The sequence below is a fragment of the Siniperca chuatsi genome, linkage group LG23 (genome assembly GCF_020085105.1).
Source record: "Siniperca chuatsi isolate FFG_IHB_CAS linkage group LG23, ASM2008510v1, whole genome shotgun sequence".
NCBI classification, from domain to species: domain Eukaryota; kingdom Metazoa; phylum Chordata; class Actinopteri; order Centrarchiformes; family Sinipercidae; genus Siniperca; species Siniperca chuatsi.
The window spans coordinates 6,552,576-6,579,969 of NC_058064.1; the positions used below are offsets into that span (position 1 = coordinate 6,552,576).

General features: G+C 39.8%; 1 protein-coding gene across 1 annotated transcript in view; it reads left to right on the plus strand.

Moving 5' to 3' along the window:
• Positions 1-304: 304 nt before the first annotated feature.
• ptn (pleiotrophin) overlaps positions 305-27,394 on the plus strand; it is a 47,528-nt gene continuing 20,438 nt past the window's right edge. Inside the window, exon 1 of the mRNA XM_044186205.1 lies at positions 305-455. The gene's annotated coding sequence lies outside the window, so the exon portion shown is untranslated. The remainder of the gene's footprint in view (positions 456-27,394) is intronic.

Genomic DNA, 27,394 nt, shown 5'->3' on the forward strand with positions numbered 1-27,394 from the left:
GGCAGTCTCCCTTCTCTTTCTGTATATACGTAGCCATGCGACTCTTTTTCTCTCCCAGCTCTTTCTGCTCATCCCCACGGTTCTCCCAGGCATTTCAGCTCTTAACCGCTCTCTCCCTCTCTCTTTCTCTCACACTCTCATCGTCCATCTCACATCTTCTCTCTGGTGTCTCAGTGAGTGCCAGACTGGGTGTCCCTGGAGTGACCTTGGGGGCTAATGAGCTCCTGATCACTAGTCAGGAAACCCGGCATTCAACACCCACTCCACTACCCTCCCCTCACCCCATGCAACGCACACAAAAAAAAAAAAAAAAAAAACTACATAGCTATCGCATGCTCAGCCCACAAAGAGAAATAGTATTGGAGAGGCAGGGCAGCAGGGCAGAGTTGCAGATGAAAAGAGCCTAGAGAAAATACTTCTTCAAGCTTTGATATACAACTACCAGACAAAATAAAGTAAGTGGATATTTTTTTCTGGGTGCACACTTACTGATGTGTGGCTTTCATGGAGTAGGTGTGATGTGATGGTGAGGTGGTCACTTGAGCAGCTAGACAAGCAGAAATGTTTGGAGTTGAACTGTATTTTGTTCAGAAAGACTCTGTGGTACAGATGGCATGAAAGCCATTTTTGGTGTGCGTTTGTGTGTGTATCTGTGTATATGATGGGGGTGGGATTCATGTCATTTCCAGAGCTGCCAATATCAACCCCTGTTGTGTTCTCAATGTCTTTAAATCTCACTATAGGAAAACTTTGGGTAAAGTTGCATAATAAACTCAGTTAAAGTTTCTCTGGTGATCAAAATAATGTTTTGCATTTGTGTATTTCTCCTGATAGTTTGCCTTTTCATGTTTCTGTTTCATATTTCAACAAAATGCTTCTGTAGACATGGTCCTAATCGCTGCTTTGTTGCTCTTCCCATTTTAAGCAGATTTTCCCCTGAGGCTGTTGATAGGAGATAATAAACATATGAAAACATAAAAGACTATTAAGCTTAAAATGCTAAGAATTATAACCGCAGATGGAAAAGTGGCTTGTAGACATACTGGGTAAACAATTGGAAAGTCCCAATAATCCAGCAGCCATTGGCTATGGAGTGTGGTGTTAAATCATTAACATGGCCGTTTCCTCAGTGATTAAACTTCAAACATCCATATGTTTAGTTTATTATCGCTATCAGCCAAATATATGCTAGCCCAATTAAGTATGTCCGTACATGTGTGCTGGTTGAAGTGGGCCACTTTTGCCCAGGATGTCGTAATTTGGGTCAGGCCTGACTGGAATGACAAACCTCAAGCAGCTGTATTGTCTTAGCGCTGTGGTCTAGCAGACCTTCTGCTCGCGTTGCCATGGCTTTCTTCGGTACTGGTTTAGCAACCCGAGTCACACCAAACAGTGCTCCTCTTATGGGCATTCCTGCTGCGGACAAAAGCCTTGTCCGGCTCATTCTTGCTCGAAATGAGGTGTCCGCTTCATTTCTTTAGAATCAACACATGGTGTGGTCCTAATGAAAGAGCTGGGCGAGATTAAACATGAGATGAGCTTGAGAAACCAGTTTTGGTCCGTAGGAAGTCAGAACACAATGTGGATTAAGCTGGATGACAGCCAACAGGGTCAAACTCATAAAACTGCTTCATTTCTAAATAGGTCCTGGCATTTTCCTTCCAAGATGGCCACTTAGAGGCCTTTAAGAGACATTTTACACATTCTGCCCTTTTCGCTTGTGAAACACTTGCCCCACAGACTTCACCACGTGATCTTGCCTATATGTCAAGACTATGCACAAAGCCAGTTCATTTCCGACTGTGTCTTCACAAATGCTTTGACGAGATTGTTCTCCATGGAGGAGCTGGAGCAATAAGGCATAGAATTAGGGCCCTGAGAAGTTCAGTCCGGGGGGGGGGGTAGTGCTGTGAATGGAGCCAGTTCTCATCTATAGGGCACAAGTAAGTAAGAGAGAGAGCGAGAGAGAGAAAGAGGGTTGGGGGATGAGGACATACACAAAGATCTTCACATTGAGTGGCTGGTTTATTGTTGCGGAGTATGCACTGACCCCTCACATGTGGGATGAACAGAATGAGCCTTGATGGGGTCCAGAGGGCCTCCAAAGAAAGGGAGGACAGGATAAAGAGAGGAATAGAAGAAAAGAGGAGGGGAGGGATGCCAGAAGAGAGAAGCCTGTCAAGGAACCATCCTTCATTCAATCCAGTTGTAGATGTTATAGTGTAGAAGTTACAAGTAGAAAAAAAGGTAATGATATGACCCTTAAATGGATGATTCTGGTGTATTGCAACCTGGGTTTTATTAGTTTTGACCACTATTCCTATTGGTGTTAAGTAAACCAAGTTTATTGGAGATCTGGGATCATGATGAAAATCAGAGCAGCAGAAGCTGAGATATCCTGACATTTAGTTTCTAATATGGCTCAAGCTAAAAAAACACTGGATACTAACGTCCCATAATGCAACTCAGAAGTGTTTTTTGTTAAACCCTCCCTGCCTGGTAAACTCCTGTGTCTTTCAAACTCGTTCTCCAACCCATACGACCACATAGGTCGTTTGTTCCTACCCTCTAATATGACCCAAAGGAGCATTTCCTAAATTAGTACCCCTTACGTAAGTTACGTACGCAATGTTATGTAACTTAAAACTTTAAGTCAACGTTAACTTGGTTTCATAGTGGACACGAACCCTGAACTTCTGGGTGAAAGTCCTTTATTTGATTGTGCCGTCCATCCCCCCAACACCTCCATAAGCAGACTTTTTATTTTCTCACTTTAAAGCATTCGTTCCAGTACCTTTATACATCTCTTTTCACAGGCGAGTAATAATTTCCAATGGCAAGTAAACTAAACTTGATGCATTAAGTGCTACAGGCAAGGGTGAGCTGGTGAGGGTCAAAGCTGTCTGCAAAACCTCTAAGACGGTGATGAGAGAATGTTCCTCATGTGTGGTGTCGGTCCCCATTGTCTAAGAGAGCCAATTGACGGGGTTACTAATGCCTTTTTTGGATGAATGTATATACGCGAGTCGCACTTTGTATTCGTGTAGTGTTGAGGCATGTTGTGAATCTCTCAGTCGCTTTTTGATCAGAATCAAACTTCCACCATCTAGCTTTGCACCCTAAAAAAAGTGCGCATTTCTTTCCTTACATTTGTACGGATTTTCCACTTTTCCTGTGGAAAAACAAATATCTAATTGTGGCCTGCATCTCTCTGCCTAGCTGTTGGCTTGATCTGGTGTTTGATACTCGTAGAGCTAATGATAACCCGAGGCTTTCCACTGTAATCAGTCAGCTCATTAATGTCCCACTCAGCCACAAAGCCACCCACACACACTTACACACATATGCACAAACATACACAAACTGTCCCTGGGCCTGCTGGTAGGTGACTGAAAGAAAAGAGGGCAATGGTCACAGGGCTGTAACATAAGTTCTGTACTAAGTAAACATACAGTAATGGAAGAATGGACTCTAACTGTATTTCAGCATTGGTCTGTGGCACATTACGATTTAAATTGGTGGTTTTGCAGGTTTTAGCCCATTTACTACAAAACACACAAGTATATTGTCTACGATTCCAGGCATCCATTGTGAGATGTGAAAATATCGTAGAGGCATCTTGAAACTTGTTGTGCACTCTGTCACTGTGAACATTCATTCTGCATTATTTTAAAGGAAGCTGTACTTAATCTCCATGAATGAAAATAATAATGTAGCATTGTCAAAAATTGATTTAGACTTGACATTTACCAGTGGATTACACAAGATAAGCAGGCCAACCGATTTTCATAGGATACAGTAATGAATGTAAATCAATGAAAATACATCCAAAAATAAACACCTGTATTGCATCCATTCCAAAATGGTCAGCAAAAATGTTAAAGCTGTATTAATTGATTTTTTCACTCAATAAGTGTAAGTCCAATATCCATTTTCCTCCATAGCTCTGTCAAAAACAACAACAACATCTTAACCACTCCTGAGGGAAATATTTGGCCATTTAGTTGCTAGATGCTGCACTGTGTTCTCCAGATAGTTGTTCAAAACCTTGTTTTTGTACTGTTTGGTGCTGGGCAGGTAGGAAACAGTGTTTTTTTTTAGAGCTTTTTTTCTTGAAAAGGGCTGTCTGTTGCTATTGCTGCTGAAAATGAGGTTGATGAAGTTGATGAGAGTGAAGCTGTAAAACCAAAACAATGAGCTCAAAGAGGGAAGCTGAGGGAAACGGCAGAGTCGGGTGATAGTTCTCTGTGGGTTCATGGCTACGAGCAACCCATTTCACATTACACATAGTCATTCGACCCATGCTTAATATAAAAATGTTGATCAAAGAAACTTTAAGTATGCATGATATGTAAATAAGTAGCTAATAGTGAGCTTGCAGATTTGCATATTAGCTTGTGTGCCATTCGGTTTTCTCACAAGCAGCTTAAACAGTTCCTGCAGTGTACAAGATACAGCAGAGGCTTTAGACAGAGATGCAGTAGTTGTGTATCTTAAGCAAATGTCATACAGGGAATACAGGTCCTGAGGGTGCTCCCCCACCCCTACTTTGTGTGTATAGGCTTCAGAGTGTGAAGCACAGGGGGGTGGGTATTTGTGTTCCTCTAATGAACTGAGTGATGATCTTGTCTCTTTCACATACCATGTCATCAGAGGAAAAGCTGGAAACTCAGACAGAGAGGAGAGTTGGACAAGCAGTGCTACTTCAGTTGTATTAACCATAAAAAGAAAAACAAGAGCATACTGGAAACATCTACATATTAGCATTATATGAATTCAGTGGTAGTTACTTATAGAAATTGTCTTTTTTTAATATTATATTCAACATTCTTCCATTAGTCCTCCTCTTGATAATAACAGGGGCAGCAGAAATAAAAGTTATTGACTTGGAAAACTTTCTCCCCAATGCAAAACCTCACTAAATGGCTCAGAGGTAAACCCTGAGGGGACTATTAAATAACATACAGCCAATATGCTGCCAAAGCTTCACCTAAATGCTGTAATCTATTGGCTCAATCAATGCAGTCTCATTTTATTTAGAGCCACACTTTAGTTGCTTCGTAGCCGGGAGTGGATTCGACCCAGCCAGTAGAGTTATAAGCGATATTATAATAATTTCTACACAGAGAATTTGATTCTTGCACGGTGTAAAGAGTGTGTAGGTTATAAAAGGAAAAAAATAAAGCATCCAGACGCCCATGGCAGCGGGTCGCTCTTACTCACAGGGATGCAGGGATTTGTTGTGATGTGGCCACTGATGTTGAATGGAAAGTTAAATTGATTGTGAGCTTCACTGTGGAACACCGTCTGCCACTTAGTGTCTCCATTCCAATCCAACTACTAATTGGATTGCTAACGGTAACGGTATTGTGCTGGGTTGACAAACTTCTCTGATTAGAAGGGTTTGTATAGTTTGTCAGTCGTGTTTTAAGTGCAATGATCACATGAAAAAGAGATCCAATTTCTTTGACATTTCTCTCTTCAACTGATTCAATGAAATTATATGTTTAGGATAGAACATCTCTGACTTTTCCCTCTTGCAGCTCATTTTATGCCAAATAGTGGTTACCAGGCTGCTTAAAGGGCCAAATCTTTAATACTTAATACCAAAATAAATTTGAACAGTTTATACATACCTCCTAATGCCAAAGGGGGTGTCTAATCCTTGGTTGAATCTCAGCAGGTTTTAATCTGGCCCAGTGGAGAGTTTCTGCAACTCTGGGATGTCTTCCTGTTCCTCCCTCAAGGCACCACATTCTGGAGAAAGTATGATTTGGAAAGTTAAAAGCCTAAGATGGATGTGCAGAGGATTAGACAGGCCCACTCTATGGTTGCAAACACCAAGGATGGTTTTATGTCCACCCACCAATAAGTGATTAGAAACCAGGATCAGTAAGAGTGGGGATGTGTTCAACAAAGCCCCAAGGGAGAAAGCATTCTATTAGGCACTTGTTGCTTGCCCTAAATACCTTAAAATGTGCGTACATGTCACAGCTGTCCCTTTAGTTGTAACTGAATTATGCATCTGAATCCCTAACTCGAGAGTTAGAAGTTTCATCCACATGGAGGGAAAGGGAGAAGGAGCACTGACAGAAGAGAGTTGAGTAGGAAGGAATCGGGAGAAAGGGAGAGAGGCGAGAGAGAATCATTAGTCATATCCATTAGTATTCCATCCACAGCTTGTGCTGCGAGACAGCCGGTCTGTCCAAACAAACAACCAGCAGAGGGGGGATGCCTCATTATTACTTCCCCTCGTTTTTCTCACCCGGAGTTCACATTCCATCTGACCATAAACACCAGGCCAGGGCTGTAGCCTTGCCCCCAGTCTCTGCTGGAGTTTAGAGATGTTAGTGGGGCTAGTAAAGTAACGATTCACATGCTGTTCAGTACATGACGAGGGCAGTACAGTACAAGGCAGTGTCCTGGGAGAGGGAAGACAAAAAGACAATGTGAATTCATAATGTTTAGTCCTCTGAGCATTTTAGATTGTCGCCCTCTACAGCATGATGCATTGTCTAGTGGCAGGGGTGTCTTTCTACCCTTGAGACGACCGCTCTTCACACGCCTGCCACCTTCCCTTCCCAACAGTTTATCACTGAAAGATCCCAGTGCTCCCAGAAGGCACACATGCCTAAACTATTGAACGTAAAGAGGCTTTGACAGAATCTTTGACGGAAGCCATGTTTCCATCAAACATTGCAAATATCTGCAAACGGAAATGTAAATCAGTTGCTTTAACTACCTTTGTGTGAAAATATTCATGAGGACATGACAAGATTATATAATTAATGGAGCATGAGTAACTCTGATACATTAAGGCATGTCACTGCTGCTTCCCACCTAAGATGGTATTTGTGTTTTTTAATGAATGAATTCGTCTCTTCTGATCCACATTTACCCTCTGATGTTTTTAACAGCCTTTATGGTTTATAGAGAGGGAGATGACATGCGACAAGGGCCCCCTCTGGACTTGAACCAGGGATGTTGCAGTTATGTATGCCCCACAACACCATGCTCTTTTTGTTCCTTATTTTTTGGGCTTTGTAGTGGAGTTGAGGCATATAACAGTGAGTGGCAACATGACAGTAATGCAGTAGAAGAAGCAGGAGCAAGTACAGTGTCAGGGTGTATTTAAAAAAATCTCTTTCGTCTTCAATATTCCAACTTTTCCACCTTAGCTAATCATAAACACTTGTTTTGTAAAAATGTTTTTCTTCGTATTTCTGCCATTTCCACTCAGGTTTTTGTGCACAAATTGAAAATAGGCACAAAAACAGGTAGATGGAATACTAGCTGAACACCTCTATGTTATCAGAAAAAAACACAAAGCAGTATTGCTGTTTTAGAGCACAAATGCTTGTTCCTGGGGCAGCACCCTGAACAAGTACATTAAGGTATCCTTTCTTGCAAGTTAGATTTTAAACCCCTACCATTTGCACCTTGAAAAGTTCTATAATGTACCCGAGTGACCTACAAACATAACCATCATGGAGCACAGAGAAAATTTGAGTGCTGCCTTAATCTGAATGGCCAGTTCCCCCCCTACAGTGCAGTCGTTGATGCTTCTATCTCCCACTCTTGGCTTGGGGAGGGTGTAGACTGAACAACCAGAAGAACAACAAGGACTTGATCCCTCACCAGCTTTCCACCCACCAACACTGACAGTTGAGGTCAAGCACTGATGCTGGGAATTACATAATAATAATAATATCTTTATTTATATAGCACTTATCAAAACAAAGTTACAAAGTGCTTCAGATAGCAAGTAAAATATTAAACGAACCATAATGAAAAAAAAATTAATAAAAATAGGATCAGATGAAATCAGGGAAGGCGGTGCGATAAAATTACGTTTTAAGCTTAGATTTAAAAGAAGCCACTGACTCAGCCTGACATATTTCCTCAAGCAGGGAGTTCCAGAGTCTCGGGGCTCTTGTTTCAAAAGCTCTGTCCCCCTAATTGAAGCTTTATTAAGTCAACTTTATTGCTCAACAATTTGTGGTGTGCATTATTTTGTTATGAGCATTTGTTACGTTTCTCCACTAATTTATTCAACGTTTTCCCTTAATTTGTCAAATGTCTGTATGATATATTATTGGTCAAAAACCTCATTAACTAATTACTTGCCAGTAACACTACATTTCTACTTCTAAGTGTAGAAAATTGTCCTTCTCTTGTAGCTCTTTTGACTGTGTACACTCTGCAGAGACAACCAGCTCTGCGCTCGACTTATCGAATCAACTGTATGTCAGTTTGCACTCTTTTCACACAGGGTGAAACTACCTTGACTGCAGTGGCTTGTGTGACACACATTAAAGTAAAAGAGGGTGTCAGTGGAGACACAAACCCCACCACACTCTGCAGTGTTCGTACCCGAGAACTCAATGTCTCCTCTGACTGTGCTAATGCTCAGTGGCAAGTTGAAAGGTCGTGTTCAGTGCCCTGGGCTGTGGCCGTGGCCAAGAGCCACTTCCCCCCACCTTACAACCCTACACCCACCCCACAGCTGAGCACAGCCCATGTCATAGAGGGGCTACTGGCATTTGTACAGCAGCACTGAGTTGTGTTTTCATTTTGAATGGGAATGATTGGATCTGTCCATGCAGCAAAATGGATTCCCTTATTTATTTGTAAACTGTGCCACATATAGTATCGCCACAGTTATGGTTTAGTAAATAAGCTGGAGCAAATAGTGTTTTGTGCAGATGAATGTAGACAATGACAGCAGCGGGCACACAGAAAATCTCGTGGGTTGCTTTCCTGATGGATGGAAATAGCTTACTGCAGAGGTAGGGTGATGGTGAATACGATGGATCTGTGAGGTGGACACTGCAAACACTGCGTTGTGTATGTGAGAAACAAGACTAAATGAGTTTGTTTGGAAAATGGGCCATATTTTGAAAGGAGTGAAAATTGGGAACATTTTCATTCCTTATTATTATACATGGCTACCTTTACAGTGAAAATAGATGTTTCAGCACTCTTTAGTGTATGTGGCTTATTGGAATATTGGATTGTTCAGTGTCCTATTTTATAACACCACTGCAATAGACAACACAGTAAATGAACTGGCCTTACCGTATTTCAAATTCGTAGTTGCTTTTAGAGGGTATTCTGTCATTCTGCACTTGTTTTAGCAGCTTAACAAATAAGCGAAAAGCGATTCCATGTGATTCACAGAAACCTCTTTAGCTAAAGAATCTGTGATGAACCTCACTGACATTCATTGGCCCGAACCATCAATGGAACTGCAGACAAACAAGCTGCAGCCAATTTTATTGTGGAATAAATTAGGCGGTGTGGATGCTGTGTATTGAATTCCCATCAGCCTCTCCAGCTGACGTCAGAGGACCTCAGGCGGTGGATCTCTGCTGTGCTCCACATGCCCTCCTCCTCCACTTAAAACTCCAACTTTCTCTCAAACACACATACAAACACACACATACACACTGCTTGGTTACACTCTGGGACCTGGATGCCAAATATGACTATGACTACTATCTTTTTTTCTATTTTTCTTTTTTCAATTCAAGGACATCACATATAAAAAGTAATTTACATGTTTATTAAGTTTGGTGTTAAGGCAAGATTTCTGAGGACTCTTTGGGAAAACAGGTGTTCAATTAACTTTCAGCCAGCTGGTATCAGAGATATTTTAATGCTGATTGCTTAAGTTGTTTTCTGTTTTTAAAAAAAATGACACCCAGACAGTGCATCATCTTGGTACTGGTTGGTCTAATGAGTGTTAGTCTCAGATCAGCAGTTCGCTCTGGAGAGCAAGGCCAGACTCTGTGAAGAATTGTTCGAGTGTTTCCAGACTCTAAAGGTTATAGACTGGACTTTATCTCTGTTCAGGAAACTTAGCAGTGGAAAACACTGCTAGATGAAGGCAAGGCACCTTGTTAGCCTCCCAATTCCATCTCCTTGTGCCAAATGGCCCCAAAGACAATGCAATAAAAGTGAAGGATTTGCTTCGGCCAAAAGTCATGTCCTTGACAGATCCGGATGTCCAATCTTCCTCTGTCCACCATTCTCAGTAAATAACTTTGCTCCTGCTTCCTCGATGGCTGGAAATAAGACTGTCACTGGGTCCTGGAATATAGTGCGTTGCAAGCTATGTTTGATTCATTGAGGGTTGCACAGAGCCTGGCAGAGGAGAAACTGAGTGACACTATAATTGCAAACTGGAGTAAACAAGTTAAGAGTAGCAGTCTTTCTTTGTCATAGAAGGGTTTAAACCAGAAATTTTCTTCACATTTTGCATAAGCAAATCAAAATATAATACACTATAATACAGGTAAACTTTGTACTTGATTTATCGTATCTGTATTAAAGTGTGTTATATTTTGATTTGCTTAGTACTATTCCTTCTATTTTCATGTGTGCACTGACGTGATATTGAGCAGCTGTAACGATCCTCGGGGATCAATAAAGTATTTCTGATTCTGATTCTGATAAAGAAACAAGATAAACAGGTATACTATATACTAACCACAAAATGGCAACAACATGCTGTACAGAATGTACAAAATATTAGGACACCATTCTGATAATGAGTTGTAGCCCCTTCCATCTTAATTATGTTGAATTTTTCTGTAACTCATCTGCTTCTTTACAACTACTCTTTTGTTATAGCTATTGAAATTGGAAAATTGAAAATGGAAGATTATTTTTTCCTGATCTGTGCATTTCATACAAAAAAAGAAGAATCCCTACCATTTACCAATAATTACATAGAAAAAAAGGAAAGAAAAACATATAATACAAAACAAAAGCCCTCTTATACATGTTACCTTATATCAGGATCACAAATATGAAATAATTCAATAGCAGGAAGTTGAATTTCAAGCAGTAAAAAAAAAAAAAATTCTCTTGCCACTTGGGGCAGTAAAACAAGCTGTAAACATAATATTGACATATTGTCAAATAAACTTGCAATGGCTAATGTGTTAGCAAACAGTTGACTATTTACACATCCAGCAGACATAGAGCAACATTAGCATTCATCTGGGGTCGTGTTTCTCGTCACCTGACAAATGTAACTCCAATATTCACTCCTTTTAACTTGGTGTTTGTCTCCACCGTTAGCAGCTAAATACTCCGCTATGTTGACCAGCTAGTCGCTAACTTTTTATGTTTGCCATTTGGTGCTGGATAGCATTTATGGTGTCGTATTTGTATGCACCTGATGAACGTAAGTCCTATATTCGCTCCCCTTTTAGCACAGTTTTGTTTTAGACCAACTCCTGAGGGAAATATCTGGCTCTTTAGCTGCTAAATGCTCCACTACGTTCACCAGCTAGTTGCTACCTTTGTCTGTCTGCTGTTTGGTGCTGGGCAGGTAGTGTACAGTGGGTAAAGTTTTTGGCTGAAAATAGGGGCAGCTGTGGCTTAGAGGTAGAGCGGGTCGTCCACTAATCGGACGGTCTGTGGTTTGAACCCGGCTTCCCCAAGCCCACATGTGAAGTGTCCTTGGGCAAGATACTAAACCCAAGGGCTGTGCCTTCGTTGTGTGAATGAGTTAGTTTCTTTGGACTGATGAGCCACCTGCCATCAGTGTGTGAATGTGATATGTAGTGTGAAACGCTTTGAGTGGTCGGAAGACTAGAAAGGCGCTATACAAGTACAGCCCATTTGTCTTGTAGCCATTTGACTGATTATTAAAATGAAAAACATTGGTTAGTGCAGCTTTAATTTGTTCTAGTTCCTAGTTAAAAGTAGTAGAAAGCAAGTTTGTGAGAACTGAATCAAACCTTTCATAAACCTTGTGTTTCCTTTTTTCACCAAAAACACACAAACAGTTAAAATGACTATTATAACTAAATGTTTGTGAAGTATTCTTTGATAAAGCATGACTTGCAAAGACTGTATTTATTGGTTTATGTTTGAGGAAGACGAAGAGAAAGTGAGGTAAAGGCTTCATCGCTCCTATGCAAGTATCTCCCTATTTTGACACCATATTTTCTGAGAGACATAAGTGGAGTTTTGACATGTTTGAGAGGTTCTTGCAGTCGGCGGGTATTTCATGCCTGTTTCACTGAATGAATTTTGATGGGCTGCAATGGTCCAGGCATCTTTAACAGTCCCGACAAGCCTTTGTTCTTTCCCTGTTTTCATGTCTGATCCCCAATAGCCCACAGGGGAAGCTCTGTCGGCTGTGCACTCCTGAATCCTTTCTGTTTGATCAACTTCTAACATATTTGAACAATTTAGGCAGGGATGAGTACAGGTAATTCAAAGCCTGCCAAAAGAGTGTTTTGGGGAGATGAGAAGACACGCAGGTTCACAGGGAGTAGCGGAGAAACTTGGCTTTCTCATTTCTGCGCTGCATGCATACTCCAAAACTACCCATCAACATGAACATGAACCCCTAATGCGGCTGACATCTTCCATCTACAAAAAACCCCATTTGAAATGAACATATTTCCCCCCAAACCACCTCTACCCTTTCTCGGCTTCCCTTTCCTCAGGCAATAACTTATTTCACCCAGTAGAGGCCAGTGTGTAGCTGATGAGGTCATCTACTCAATATGACAGCTACAAGGCAAAAAAGGCTTTCGAACACCTTTACTGGAGGTTAGAGTGAGGAGGGGGGCCAGGGATATCATTTAGTCCAGTCTAAGCAGGATAATCACTGCGAGGGAATAAATGGGACACTGAGCAGCAGAAAACAAAGAGAGACATAGTGCTTGACAGTGAGGTAGGGTAAGAATTAAGCCATTGTTTGAGTACAGAAAAACACAGCGAGTGGGAGAGAAAAGCGTTCAATATTGCCATGTAAAGATGTTGATGGTGTGTGTCATTAGTACAGATGAGAGGTCAGGGCCATTATGGATAGATCATGAGAGCCCTCTACTGACAGTTAAATCAAAAGAAACCAATATTACCATCAAAACAAAGTCTCCTGCTTCTAATTTCTGCCCTATGAAGAAAAATGAACTTTGCTGAATAGGTGTGATTATTTTCCGCGGTTGAGTCATCAGAACTAAGCTACTTTTTCCCCCCTTCATGTGGAGAATTGAAGTGGGACTGGGAAATTCTAATCATCATTTAGCACTAAAATTTTATTTCAGACACCCACCTACTGCTGTAAAAGAAATGAAGAAATGATTTAGTGATCAAAGGGGAGGTGTGGAAGAGATAAAGATAGTGTGAATATATTCATATGTTGCTATGCAACTTTATAGCCTCTTTTTACAGGTGTGAACCTGCAGAAAGAACTAATTATGCTCTTCAATCTGCAAAATAAGTCATACAGTCTCACACATGGCTTTAAAATTCATTTTTACTCAAATTGTGACTAGTCAAATCACTTATTTTTTTAAATGTGTCAAAACAAGACAGACAAGAGCAGGAAACTTGAAAAGAAGTTTGTCTTCATTGACCAAATTAACACTATATTGATCGATACTTCAATACTCACAAGCTACTCATTTGGTATCAATTCTGTTTTTAAAATATCCATAATAAAATTATATAAATACAAAACGTAGGTGGCTGCATCACTTCCAAACATTGGCAGTACTTTTGTATAATTTTTGTAACAATAAACAGCCCTGAGCTGGTCCATGTGTCATCTGACCGTGGAAACCTAAGTGACATGTGAACCGAGCATGCAGCTGCTCACAGTCTTTTTTTCATATATTTTTTTCATTATATCTTGTGAAAACATCCGAATCCCATACATACAGATGAAACATTGAGAAAACAAAGCGAAAAGCAGTATCACAATCGTACACTTCCTCATCAAACTTGTGAGAGAATGGCAGAAAGGAAACGTAGCATGGTGTTTAATCAGTACTTCTGTACTGGACTATTTTTTACACTTATTAGCACAAGCATTTTTATTTATTTGTACTCCTGTTTGCTTTTGTAATGAATTTGTTATTAATGGCCGGTATGTGTCATGTGATTTTGAAGTGTAATGATCTTTATTTTTTCTTTAAAAATGGGTATGTGATTTCATTTTTAAGAAATGATTAGTATCGGTATCGTTAAAATTGTAACAAAAAGTATCGGTATCATATCGAATATGCGGGATCATCCATCTGGGATCAGCGTGTGAGTGAATATTAATCAACCAATCATTTCAAACAGGAGATGGGAATTGAAGATGGGTTTGGATGTGCATGTACTGATTAATCCACATGTGTTGGGCACATGTGGTGCAAAGTGAAGGGTCACTGACTGGCGTCCTTGGGAGAGAATAGTTGAAAATGACCACTGATTGCTTCTACCCAATCTTACAGGTTAGTGATTAAAAGGCCTAAACTCGCTCAGGTTGCAGTCATCCCTGAAATTGGACGGATATCGAGGTAATGCTGCGACTTAAAGGGCTGTAGAGACAGACTATTATTATTATTTTAAAATCAATAGGCATAAAATCAATTTTTTTTAGGCATTGCTTGTGGGGGGCTTGATTGGTGGAGGGTGTGTGACGTGCGTCTCGTAGATGTTGAACTGTAACTATTTCTCGCTGCTGCTGCTGTGTGATCTGAGGTGAGCCTCAGCCTGGAGGGAAATGTACTACCGTTTGCCTTTGTGAGGCTTTCGTAATCTGCAGTCAAGCTTTATTCCACTGCCACACAGGCTACAAGGGAACCAACAGGGCTGTGGTGCTTCAGCAAAACAAAGAAACCATACTGTATCTTTGTTATTCTACATCAGAGACCATATACACCTGCACCTTTAATACCTATTTCAAGATGGCATAAAGAACCATACATAAAAGCACCTCTGTTGCAGTATGTGGGCTCAGGAGAGGACCAGTTTAAATGTGATAGGTAAATATATATATATAGCATATACTGTATATATTCTGCAGTATCTATGCCAGCAGAGTGACACTAATACTGTAAACACATTACATCTCCTCAAAATGGTGGGAAGAGCTGTCAAAACTGTCCACCACAATTTGTTTTGCTAAAGTGAGTAAACATGATCTGCCCACACTTTCTCAGTTGTTGTCTTGCTTCGATGTCAGACAGTCAGAACTTCTCATCTTGTGCATGTCTCGGTGACAGCGCAGCTTAGCATGCCTTGCAAGCTAATGTTGCCACCACTGTCACCACAGCTTCCTTCAAGAAGCAAGATGAGATCTGCAGGCAGAGTGTGAAAGGAGGAGGAGGGTGAGGAACATTAATGAATCCTTTGACAGTTTCACTCACATCTTCTCTCTCAACTCGTATATATCACTATGCGACACTCTCTAGATAATAAAACAGAAATACCAAATTAATTAAATCAATTAAATCTATAAAATTAGGTTATTCTGTCTTTGAACAGAAAATAGCCCTCTGCCTCGACATTGTTTTGCACAAACCTGATGCATAAATCTGTTGAATCAGTCTTTCTGGCAGAATCTAGCTGATACTGTGCTGTAAGGTTTTATATTTGCCTCATCAACTTGGAGGCAAAGTAGTGACTGCTGTCATTTTGCACACTCGTGCTCATGGAAGCGCAGATTTGCTGCTCCAAACAGCAGATGTCTGTTACAGTAGTTGTTCCTTGGATTTTAGGGGGGAAAATCCTGCCTTAGTTTTAGGTTTGTGGTTTGTTTGAAATAAACGAAAGACGATTTGAGCAAAAGAAAGCCACCTGCAGGAGCTCAAACAGGAGAAAATGCAAAAGAGAAAAAAGATCACTGGGACGTGGAGTGCACAAATATCATGACAACAAAATCACAACCAGTCTTACTGTGTGTGGCTCCTACAGTACATGTTCTCAGTCTGGTGTTAATCCCGGTCTATACTCTGCTGTTGGACATGTTGCTGAGACCATAATGCTGTGTGTGAGAAGCTGGTGTGGGATTACAGGTAACTGAAGGCTTTCTCTCCACTACCAGCTGCAGTCGTGCTCCATCTCATCCTCGCAGTGCGATGCCTAGTTTGGGATAAGTGGGTGGTAAACCTCTATGGGGAAATGTTGGCTTGTGTGTAGGTGGTAGATGTATGTTATCTGAGACTGGAATCATGGTTAAATCCAGAGGATGAGCAATATCTCCTCTCTGGTGTGTGGTATACAATATAGAGTCCTGCGCTGAATAGGTCATACTGTATATAGCTTGCACAAGGGAAACACGTCACTTCTTAGTATCCCACAGCCACCAGGGGGCTCCCAATTCCTCCCAATTGATTATTCCTCTGTTTAGTTTTGTCATAATTTAAGTTTGTCCCCAACTTTCTCTTTTTCAGGGGGACAGCAGGGATTTTTAACAAATTGTGAGATTATAATTTCTCTATGAAAAATTTGACACATGGGATACACAATAACAAATGATAGTAACAAATAAGATAATTTATGCATGCAACATTTATACAACATTTTGGGTGTGTGGGCACCATAACAAATTTTTGATATTGCAAAAAAATTGGGGCTGACTTTACAAAAATTTGGAATTTGGCTGCCCATTAACAAAATTGGAGGTTAAACTTTTTTTTGGGTGTTATAACAAGTTCTGGGTCCACCATATGACAATTTTTTGGACATGGGGGGGGGCTGCACAAGAGCAAAGGCTAGGATTATAACAAATTTAGGGGCACTATAACAAATATTTGCATCATAGAATAAATAACAAATATTTGGGGGTGCTGAACCACATGTTTTTTGGAATTTGCAGGTGCTATATAAAATTTTGCCGCCATTCTAAAATTTTTGGATTCGGCTGTGGTAAAAAAGATTTTGTAGGGTATTATACCAAATTTTGTAATTTAGGCACACTAAACAAAATTAGTGCATATATCTTAAAGTTTTAATATCCTGTGATTTTTTATGTGTTTTTATATTGCCTCTTTCCATAAGAACATGTACCAAACACTTCACATGTAAATGTAAATACATGCTTCATAAAAAGTGACAAACTGTGTTTCCCCCCCATAAAAGAGATGATGGTGGCTCAGTTATCACATAACTGAAATAACACAGCTGGGCAGGTCAGGGTGATGGGTGGGTGTACAGACTCAGACTCAGAAAGTCTCTCAGCATCTTACTCAAAGAAACCACTGGGGCACACTGATAGTTAAAATGTGACTGATTTGGTGCAAGCCCTTGCATTTTGATATGGCTGCATCATCATCAGAGTCAAACGTCTGTTCTCTGTTCTACTCTATGAGCACAAGGGGTTGTGTGTGAGAAACCTTTATTCATGTACTTTTTTTAAACTTCAGTGATTATGTGAAAAAATTTTCTTCTGCAAACCAACTTTTCTGTGAGTTTCTTATCTCACCATAACAAAGACCCAAGCATGAGCCTTATCCCCAAGATGTTAGTTATTTAGTTTCTTAATTTAAAATTTAACCAAAGTTAACTTTTACTTGCAAAAATGTACAGTAAATGTAAAGCACTAACTTAGCATTGGGCAATGTTAAAGGACTCGCCATAGTCCAAATAATGCAGTCCTTTAGTAGAAGAAGGTAGCGTGTTATTTGCGTCTTTAGAATGTATTTGAGTGCAGCAGTCTATACCTTAAATCAGTTTATTACAGGTAATGTAACTTTATAGAGAAACAGAGGAACTATATGCGTTAAATAGTTAGTTATAGATTGGCACTGCTAAATTAAACTGATAGTGACTTGAAAGGTGGCTGTGTAAAGGTAAATTGGTCCTTTGTGGTCAGCTTTGAAATGGATGGAAAAAGAAGAGGCGGCCAAATTAACATGCACCTTTTTGTAAGCGTAAGAGAGTTGTGCATTAGGATTGAGATAAAAGCAGTGCATTTAGCAGAACTATGAGGGTTTGAAACATACTGAGCATATGGAGGGACTGCACAGAAGTGGATTATGCTGCAAGTGGTTTGAAAAGTTTCTAAGGACATTTTTATTCTTGTTTAAGCCATAGCAACTTGTCGCTATTGGAATTTATTGTAACTGCAGATCCAAATGGACTTCAGCCTACATTTCCTGTGCATTAGAGGTGTTATGAATGAACAAATCTTAAGCACCATTGACTGAAATTGCTAATGCTGTTGTCAATCGTGATATATTGTATGTTACTTCCTGGTTAAAAGTTTACTCACAAACTGTGAAATCCACAGAAACAATCATGAAGTAATAAGACTGTTGCTGAGTTATTACCATATAAATAGTGCTTATAATAGGCCTAGTTTTGTTCTGAAAAACTACAAACTGGCGCAGTAATTAATGTATTGTAATGTCTTTCTAATTATATATACATTCGGGACTTAATGACTGGCATTCATGTATGCATCACTATATGACACTGCAGGAATGCTATATGAACACATCTACACAGTTGAAATAAACCTTCAAATGAACCTGTAGATTATGTTGAACTTCATAAATAAAAATGTTTTTCATATTTCGCATTTTTACTGTATTATTCATGGGTAAGTCACGACTGGCAGGCATAGCTGCTACAGCATTATTTACCTTAATACACAGCACATTAAGTGCATTCTCACTTTCAAGAAGACTGATTTCCGGGCTCTTTAATAAGCTGTCACTTCTTTTCCACTCCAAATATGAAAATCCACAGTCTGTTTATGAGCAAAATAAAATACACAGATACGAACGGCATTGCTCAAATGGACAGAAATGCAAATTCTCTGTATATCTCTCAGCTAAATACATTGAATAAGAAGTGGAGAAAGGAACAGATAGAGGGAGAGGCAGACATGATGGAAAAGAGAAAAGGAGGGAGGATGGCTTAGTCAAAAGACGGACAAAAGAGCCCACACTGTGTGCAAAGGCTTTCTTATGCAGCATACTTTAATGAACAAGTGAGTCAAGGTGCTTTCAGTGGGTCCCTGAGAGGAACACATGCGCACACATACACACACACTCACTCACAAAGATAAATGTTGCCTATTCAATTAGACAGACACCTCTAAATTGGCACCTTTGGAGAGTAGGCAGGAGAGAGCGTCTGAGTGAGGAGAGAGGGAGGCGGTGACTGTTGATGCTAACAGCTTGAGGGATGGAGCTCTGTTTCTGGGCTGTCAGCGGCTGCCAGGGGGATCAGGCTGCACAGGTCCAGTATCCAGACAGCCAGGATCTAAAGGTACCGAACCCAGCTATTTCTTAGCATTCAAAAAGGCACCCAAATAGAGAGAAAAGCACAAGGATGAGGAGTGGTTACAAGATGTCCTCTGCAGGCTGTACACAGGTGATTCAGCTGTAGCTTTCTTCACTGAGAGGAATGGCGATTAATGGTCAGAATGAAAATACATGAATACAACACAGATCAGCGTGATCTAAAATGATCAAACCTGCTGACTCAAATATTCACACTATGTAGCCTTTTTCAGCATATTCTGTAAATGTGCTACATCTATCAGTGTTTAGCCTGTGAACCCTTTTAGTTCTGACATTTAGTACATGATGAAACCACATACTGTGTGTGAGTACAAAACAGTCCGTCCAAGAATCTGTGATCTTGCCATTGACCAAACTCTGCAATATTTGAACAAGCTTATAATTTTTTTTCTAAAAAACATTTTCAAACTAGCAGAATGCTTGCCAATTTTACCAATCACTGCTTTTTTTGCATATAAATAATTCATCTCAGATTCCAATTTTGTAAAAAAACAAAAAACAGATTACTTAATATTTGTAAATATTACCATAATTTATTGCAGATTAACACAACAATTGTTACAAATTTATGAGGAAAAACAGCTGCATTAAATTGCTACAGGGCCCTGGGGCAGCAGTGGCCCCCTATTGAGCCCCTTTAAACAAATTAGTTTTAAGCAGTTATGTTATATATATATATATTGTTATACTAACATCAAATGAAAATGTGAAAACAATGTGACAATGTAAAAAGGGTCACTCGTAGTGATGAATCTACAGAGAATTGTCACCTGAACCTGCAGCTCCTCTCAGCTTTACGTAGCTTTACAGTAAGTTTCAGCTCATTGTTCAGCTTGCAACTTTACTATTTTGGTTCACGCTCACTGCTTTCATGGCATAATTTTCAGCCATAGCAGTTTTCATCTATATGACAAGGCCTCAAGATTGGATAAATATGCATGGGCCACCATAGAGTCCTTACCATCTCAGCTTTTAATTGTACTTTAGTGGTGCATACTATCAAGAAAATGTATAACTAATCAAATTACCACAATTGCCACATAGACAACTCGGTTGTGATAACTTTTCGGGACCCAATAAAAGCCTTATTTTAAACTTTTTTGTGATGGACATTTTGGAGTTTGTCCACATGAATCAGTAAAACGTTTTCGTCGTGATATGATATTTGTATTCAGCACACTCCAGAGAGTAAAACTGAAGACAGATCCACTTGTTAAAATTGAGAGAAAACTTTCAAAACAACTGCAGTGGCAATCTTTCAAACATTTGTGCTATCATTCAGTGTCCTAAATTTATACATTCTCTAATATTTGTTTGAAATGTTTACCCCTTGAGCCAGTGCTAAAAACATGTTGTTTTCTTTGGTGTTTTACCAACCTGTCTCCACTGAAAAGAAGACCTTATTGAAAGTTTAATCCATTTGTGTGGCCCCCCTGGCTCTCTTTGTGCAGCCTTTTTTCTATGTAAAAAATAAGCTAAAATATTACAAAGCTGAATAGACTCTGATACAAAGAGAGGAAGGCAGTGGAGTTGCATACTGTCTTCATTTGTGGTATTGCAGTTTTATACTCCTAAAAAAAGGAGGGTAATTGATAACTACTGGAGTTTGTCGTACCAGTGACAGTATAAGGCTCATAATGTCCTCATATGAGTGCAAATAATAAAGAAAAAGGGGGCACAGAGATGAGTGGGAGGATAAGCAACGGAGTGGGTGTTTGGAGGCGTAGATATAATATGATCAGCGTAATGGAGGTATTCATGCATAAATTTAAGTCTTCAATTTCAGCTGTTTCAGCTCTGATGCTCTCACAGAGCCATTGTTTGTCATCCTTATTATTGTGTTTTTATCATTAAACAAGCCCGTCATTCTGCGCCGCTGTTTAAACTGAGCTCTGTTCATAAGACTTGTCCTCAGACACAACACACACACAACCACACACACACACTGTTTTTGTTCCAGAGCGCGGCTCCCTGGGGGCTCCTCCAGGGCTGTTTTGAGAGATAACGGGGACCCTCTCCACACACTCTCTCCCCCACTGTCTGACCTTTACAAAACACAAGTCAGAAAACGTGTGGCATTTTCCTCTAATCATCAGCACCTAAACACATGAGAAATGGTGGTGTACTTCAATTAAGGCATCCAATGGCCCCATGGGAAATGATTCACTTTTCTTCAGTAGCAGTCGATATCAAACCCGGAGGTGCTGTACTGAGCAGCATTTCCTTAGCTTTCTCCTATCTGATTTACCATATATTTATCTATATTCCTGCTGCAACCCTTCACACAACTGTTTATGCTTTTTCCCTTTTCTCCTGTAATCCGCTGTTTTCTTTTGTGGCTGCGTACTGGAGCGATATGCTTGACTTTATATGCTTGTCTGTCTCTTTCAAAGGCCTTCCTCTGTCCTCTAGTCAATACACTTCTCATTTCATCTGTGCTGGAATCTCTCAAAAGCTCAGCTCAAGGAACACATGGACCGAGAAACTCCTAAATAAATCCTTTCAATATGCCCTGTGTCTACATGAGGCATTCGCTCCTCTTTTGAATCACAACTACTGAGATGGGAAAGCCACGCAGAAGTGGATTTTACTGCCTGACTTTTCACAAGGACAAAGTGCTGTATTCTCTGTCTGTAACTAAAGATAAACAGTGAATGGTACAGAAAAATCTGTCAGTGTTTTCTTCTGTTTCCGTTTTTTCTAAATATCTGAAATGTCTTAGTAGGAATGAAAATGATCCTCCAAGTAAAGACATTTCTATGTGAGATGTTTTTAAATTCAGTTTCTGTATTCATTTGACCTTTATTAACGAGGTAAAGGTCATTCATTTTGCAAGAAAGAGGACAGGCATCGGCCCAACTGAGATTTTTTTGTGTGAGAACTTTCCAAGAAAACATCAACAGTAACATAACAAGTACCAGTAACAACAAACACTGTCTGTACCAAAAATAGTTTACTATAACAGAAGCACCAAAATAAAACAATGTATTAAACAAAAATGCATACAAAATCTCTTTAAGCTGAAGACCATTATTTCAATGACCTTTTCTGACTGAAAGTCTCTTGCACCTGTAACCAACCAGACACAGTGTACTGATCTCACCCTGGAGTAAACTTATACGTCACTACAGCAAGGTGATATCGTCAACCACTGGGGGTCAGCAAAAAATGTGTTTAGCTGCTGTTCTTTAGAGTTTCGAACAACTCAGCTCTTAAAGCGGCATTTATGATTTTTTGGCAAAAGGTCCTCCAACCCATACAACTACATAGGTCGTTTGTTCCTACCCTCTGATACCACCCACAGGAGCGTTTCCTAAATTAGCACCCCTACCGGTGGCAGTGGAGGACGGGCTGTAAGGTGAGGATGGGCTGCATACGTTACATAAATCACGCGACATAAGTCACGTGACGTTAAACACGTGGTTAACGTTGTCGGAGTTTGGTTAGGTTTATGCAAAAAAACTATTTGGTTAGGCTTAGGAAAAGATCATGGTTTGGTTTTGGTTACGCAACTAATGTAAGTTATGCAACTAACGTAAGTATGTTACGTAAGTCGCGTAACTAACGTAAGTTGCGTAAGTCAGGTACGTAACGTTATGTAACTTAACTGACTTGGTTTCACACAGGACACAAACCCCGGTCTTCTGGATGAAAGTCCTTTATTTGTTTGTGTCATCCATCCACCCCATAAGTGGACTATACTACGTCACCTGACTTTCTGGCTTGCTCCTGTCATATTTACCACGACCACTAGAGGTCGCATCCTACAATAAATGTAAGCATGGGTCGTAATAAGCTGCTTGCACAAATTCCAGAGATTTGAAAGAGTTCAGGAGGAAAAGTTGCATCCATACATATGCTGCATGTGGAATGTAAAGACACAGTGAGATGCACACAGAAGCTCCTTGCTTGTTTTATGGACTGTGTCTGTTTGTTAAATTCCTGCCTCAGCAGAGCTTCATTGACATTACTCTTAGATTGCAAGACTTTGTGTTGATTGGCCACACCTCATCTGTGTGTGTTTGTGTTTTTTTTCTCTGGGCCTGTGCTTTATACTTGGACAAAGACCTGTGAGTCGGATGCTTACCTTCCACATAGCGAAGAAATAGGTGACGATCGTCCTCTCCAGGTCTCTTTTTGCACTTGGAACACACCTATGTGACCTGAGTGACTTTTCCCACATGAGACCAGTGTTTACCACTTGGAAGATAACTGTGGGTGTGAGACTTAGGCTACCCTTTCCTTCCGATTGCACATTCATGTGAAATGTACCTCCAAAACTGAAAGTGACTATGAAAAGACGGAAAGGCTAGGGGGGAGAATGGGGAAAAAAAGCTTATTGCACAAGACAAAACATGCTTATTGCAGCATATTTTGTCCTCTGCACGAAGTACACATGGGGAGTTGTGTGTTTTTTCTCACTGGCCTGTTGTTCAGTGTTGTACAGTCAATCAGCCTTACGTCATGGAACATGTTTGGCTGCCATCCCTCTTTTTTGCAGATGAGATAGGTGGAGCATGGTGGCTTGTTCCTGTCTGACCTGCTATCAGGGTTTGTGTCCTGTTACAGGCTGTGTGAAATACAACAATAGTTATATATTGTAATTCTGGCTCAACGCACAACCCCTGATATGTTTACCTGCCATTCCATTAATCACTGAAGATGCAATGAATTCATAGGCCCTTTATGATCTGCTGAGCATGTATATTTATATATGTATACATGCAAATGTTAATACTCAAAGGTGAGTGACTAAGCCTACAGAGCCTATTTAGGGTTATCCACATGTAGTGGCTATTGTTATCCCAAGACTTAGACAGAATACGTGCCCTCTTTTACTGAGTGGAATGTAAGTATGGAAGCTTCTCAGTGCTTATCTAAAGAAAAACTTTAATTTTAATTTTATTATAATATTGGTCTAAATTTCATTTTATATATTTTTCTAAATTAAAATGCTGACTTAGACTTGCAATAACTGGGTTTTTGGCCCACTTGGGGGCAGCAAAAACAGGTTGTGAACATAAGATTGTCATATCATCACCTTTTAAGTTCATATGGAGAACTTAAAAGGTGCCAGCTACACTGGTCACAAACTTTCTCAAATTACCGCTAAACAGTACACTAAAATGTGTTTCTGAAAACATTTGAGGACGGGAAATAAGCAATGCAGTAACAGAATCTGGATTCATATTTGATCAGCACTGCCTAGTTTGACAGACTGATCTGAGTTTCGTGAGCCTGGTGCGTTGCGCTGGAAGGACCTGCTGACTGGATGCAGGCCCAGACCTACAACCAATAGGTGACAGCTGATGACTCTGTTCACTAGCTAGTCACTAACCGTGTATGTTTGGTGCTGAGCAGGCAGTGTACAGTGGGTTTTTAGAGCTTTTCTCTGAAAACAACTGCTGCCAAAAACAACACTATGAGAGCGGTGAGAGTGAATCAAAACGGTACAGATGCAGGCCGGACAGCTAAACAATGAGCTGAAACTCTCTATAAAGTGCTGTAAAACCAAGGTGAGCGGCAGATTTGAGTGATAATTCTCTGTAGGTTCATTACTAAACAACCTCTTTCACATTGTCACATTTGATACATTATTATTATTAGAATATAGATTATAGCTGCTTTAAAGTTTCCACTAAAATGAGATATGCATATTTGTGTATTTTAAATAATATTTGCTGCTTTTTAACATTGCTTAAAGTGTGTTTTAATGCGCTGTAAGACTCAAGTCGAAGGCAAATTTGGACTAAAATAAATCCTTATAACACAAAAAAGGACCTCATATTAACACAACTCAAATATTGCGTTATGGAGTCAGAGAGAGCTGGGAAAGACTTGCCTTGGGAAACTACATTCTTTGATTTGTTACCTCCAGGGGAAAAGAGTTATTTAAAAAAACATGTATAATTCATGTGCAGCTAAGTGATATTAAAAGCATACATGTGTGCTATGATAATATTTGTGTTCATCATTAACACCACGGAGGGCTGCTGCTTAATTGCATGCTTCCCATATGTATTTATACAAGTTCTGATTAAGAACTCGATTTTGAGAGGTTAATGGTTTAAATGAAAGAAAACAAAATGTATTTTTTGGCACTTTGAGCACCACAAGCAGACATCTCTACTCTCCAAAACTCGGCAACTCACACCAAAACAATCTAGATGGATAAATAGAACTACAGGTAAGAGGACAAATATGTATTTTTGATTTTGGGGTGAACTGTCTCTTTAACCTGCTCTCTTCTTTATTCCTGCACTGTCAACTCCATCGCCTGCTCCCTTCATGTATCAGCATGTATCAAGCAAATGATCTGATAGTATAAACAGATTCTCCTTTATGGACTCAGTGGGGATTATGTCAGTCCTAATGAGAGAGAGGAGAGATGGAGAGCTTTTTGCATCTGCTGTTCTGGTGGAGCGCCTTGTGTTAATTTTCAGGAGCACACAATTGATTTGTGGCCAGTATTGGTTTTCCTCCTCCATTCCCTTCACCAGGAACCCACAGCTGGGTCTGGATCAATGGGGTAAATTGAGGGTTTGATAGGACTAATTCTTACTGGCTCATGAGCCACACTGGCCACTGTACGTTTGTGATGTTCCATCTAAAGTAACCCCCACGGTGTGAGTTTTGCAAACATTTAGTTCTCCTGTTCCTGTCGTAGCTAAGTGGGGAACTCTACTAAAAGAACTCTTCTAGATTTCGATTTAGACTTTACCGTTTCTGACCTTAATTGCAAGCCATTGTTAAATGTGATCTCATTTGGTTCCCACTTTAATACAGGCAGAGTCAAATATGTAAGAAAGACTTGTATTTTGTACCCTGAATTTTGTTCTTATTCTCACCTGAGGACTGTTTCTTTTCTGTCCTGTGTTGTTTGGAGGGGTTTTCATTGCATTTGTTTCTGTATCAGTTATATCCTGAATTTGTTTTCATTCTAAAAAATGTATTAAATAAATGTTTCGATTAATCGGTCTAGTCATTTATCAAGCAAAAATACCAAACATTCTCTGGATCCAGTTTCTCAAATGTGAGAATTTGCTGCTTTTTGCTGTTGTATATTATTTTAAATTAAATATCTTTGGGGTTGACTGTCGGTTGAACAAAACAAGCAATTTAAAGATAACACCCTAAACTATGATTTAGCTGTTTAACTGTCATGGGAATTTATCACTATTTTTACACTTCACAGACTAAACAATTAAAGGTCCAGTGTGTAACATTTAGGAGGGGCAGAAATGGAATATAATATTTATAAGTATGTTTTCAATAGTGTATATATGCCTGAAAATAAAAATTGTTGTGTTTTCATTACCTTAGAATACGCTGTTTTTATCTACTTACCATGTTGCACCGCCATGTTTCTACAGTATCCCAAAACGGACAAACCAAACACTGGCTCTAGATAGGGCCGCTCACATTTAACCGCAAGTTTCGCGGCCACTATAGTTTCTCCTACATGCTTGGAAGGGGAGGGTGAGGTGAGCGATATTCAAATGGTTGCAACGTGCAATTTAACCACAAAATGCCACTAAATCCTACACACTGGACCTTTAATCGATTAATCGAGAAAATAGTTGGCAGATTAGTCAATAATGAAGCCGGGTTATTTATTTCAGTAAAGCTACAGCACACGTTTTTCACACACACATGGCAGGAAAATAACATCTATCCTGGTGGCTTTTAAATATATATTGGACCCAATGGGGCTAATTGTCACTATTCAAAGTGTCCAAGACTAGCTTTTGAATGCGTGGTATGCACAAAAAGTGTAATTTTCTTTTGATGGGTATGTCCAAAATAAAAGTCTAAGAACCAAGATGTCACATGTACTGAAATTGTGCTCAAACACCCAAAAAGCCACAGAACCTAACGTTTCATATTTATTATTACATTGAGCACTGTCTCTTTTAGAACCAAAAATTGCCAAACTAAAGTTGTTGTTTTTTTTAAACTTATAATCTTACGGCAACCTCTAAGCCATTAAATGATTCTTTTATTTGAAGAATTTCATTTCACTAAACCTCCTGGTATTTAATATCCCACATCACATATCTAGCTCAGAATCTGGGGACAAGTTGAACAATGACTGATGACTCTTTCTCTTGTGTCCGGCTACTTGAGTATCAACTTTAGCAGAACATTGAAATATGTCTGAGCATTTTACAAAATACATCAGTAATTCCCTGAAAAAAACAGGACAAAATTTCCTGCAGAACACCACCTCTTTGAAGGATGACGTGACCTGGGGGGTGGGGGAGTCTGAGTCATGAGAATAAGTGAGTCATGGTCAGGTTGCCAGGGGCTAAGGAAAAGGAAAGGAAAAAACGTCAGTTGGT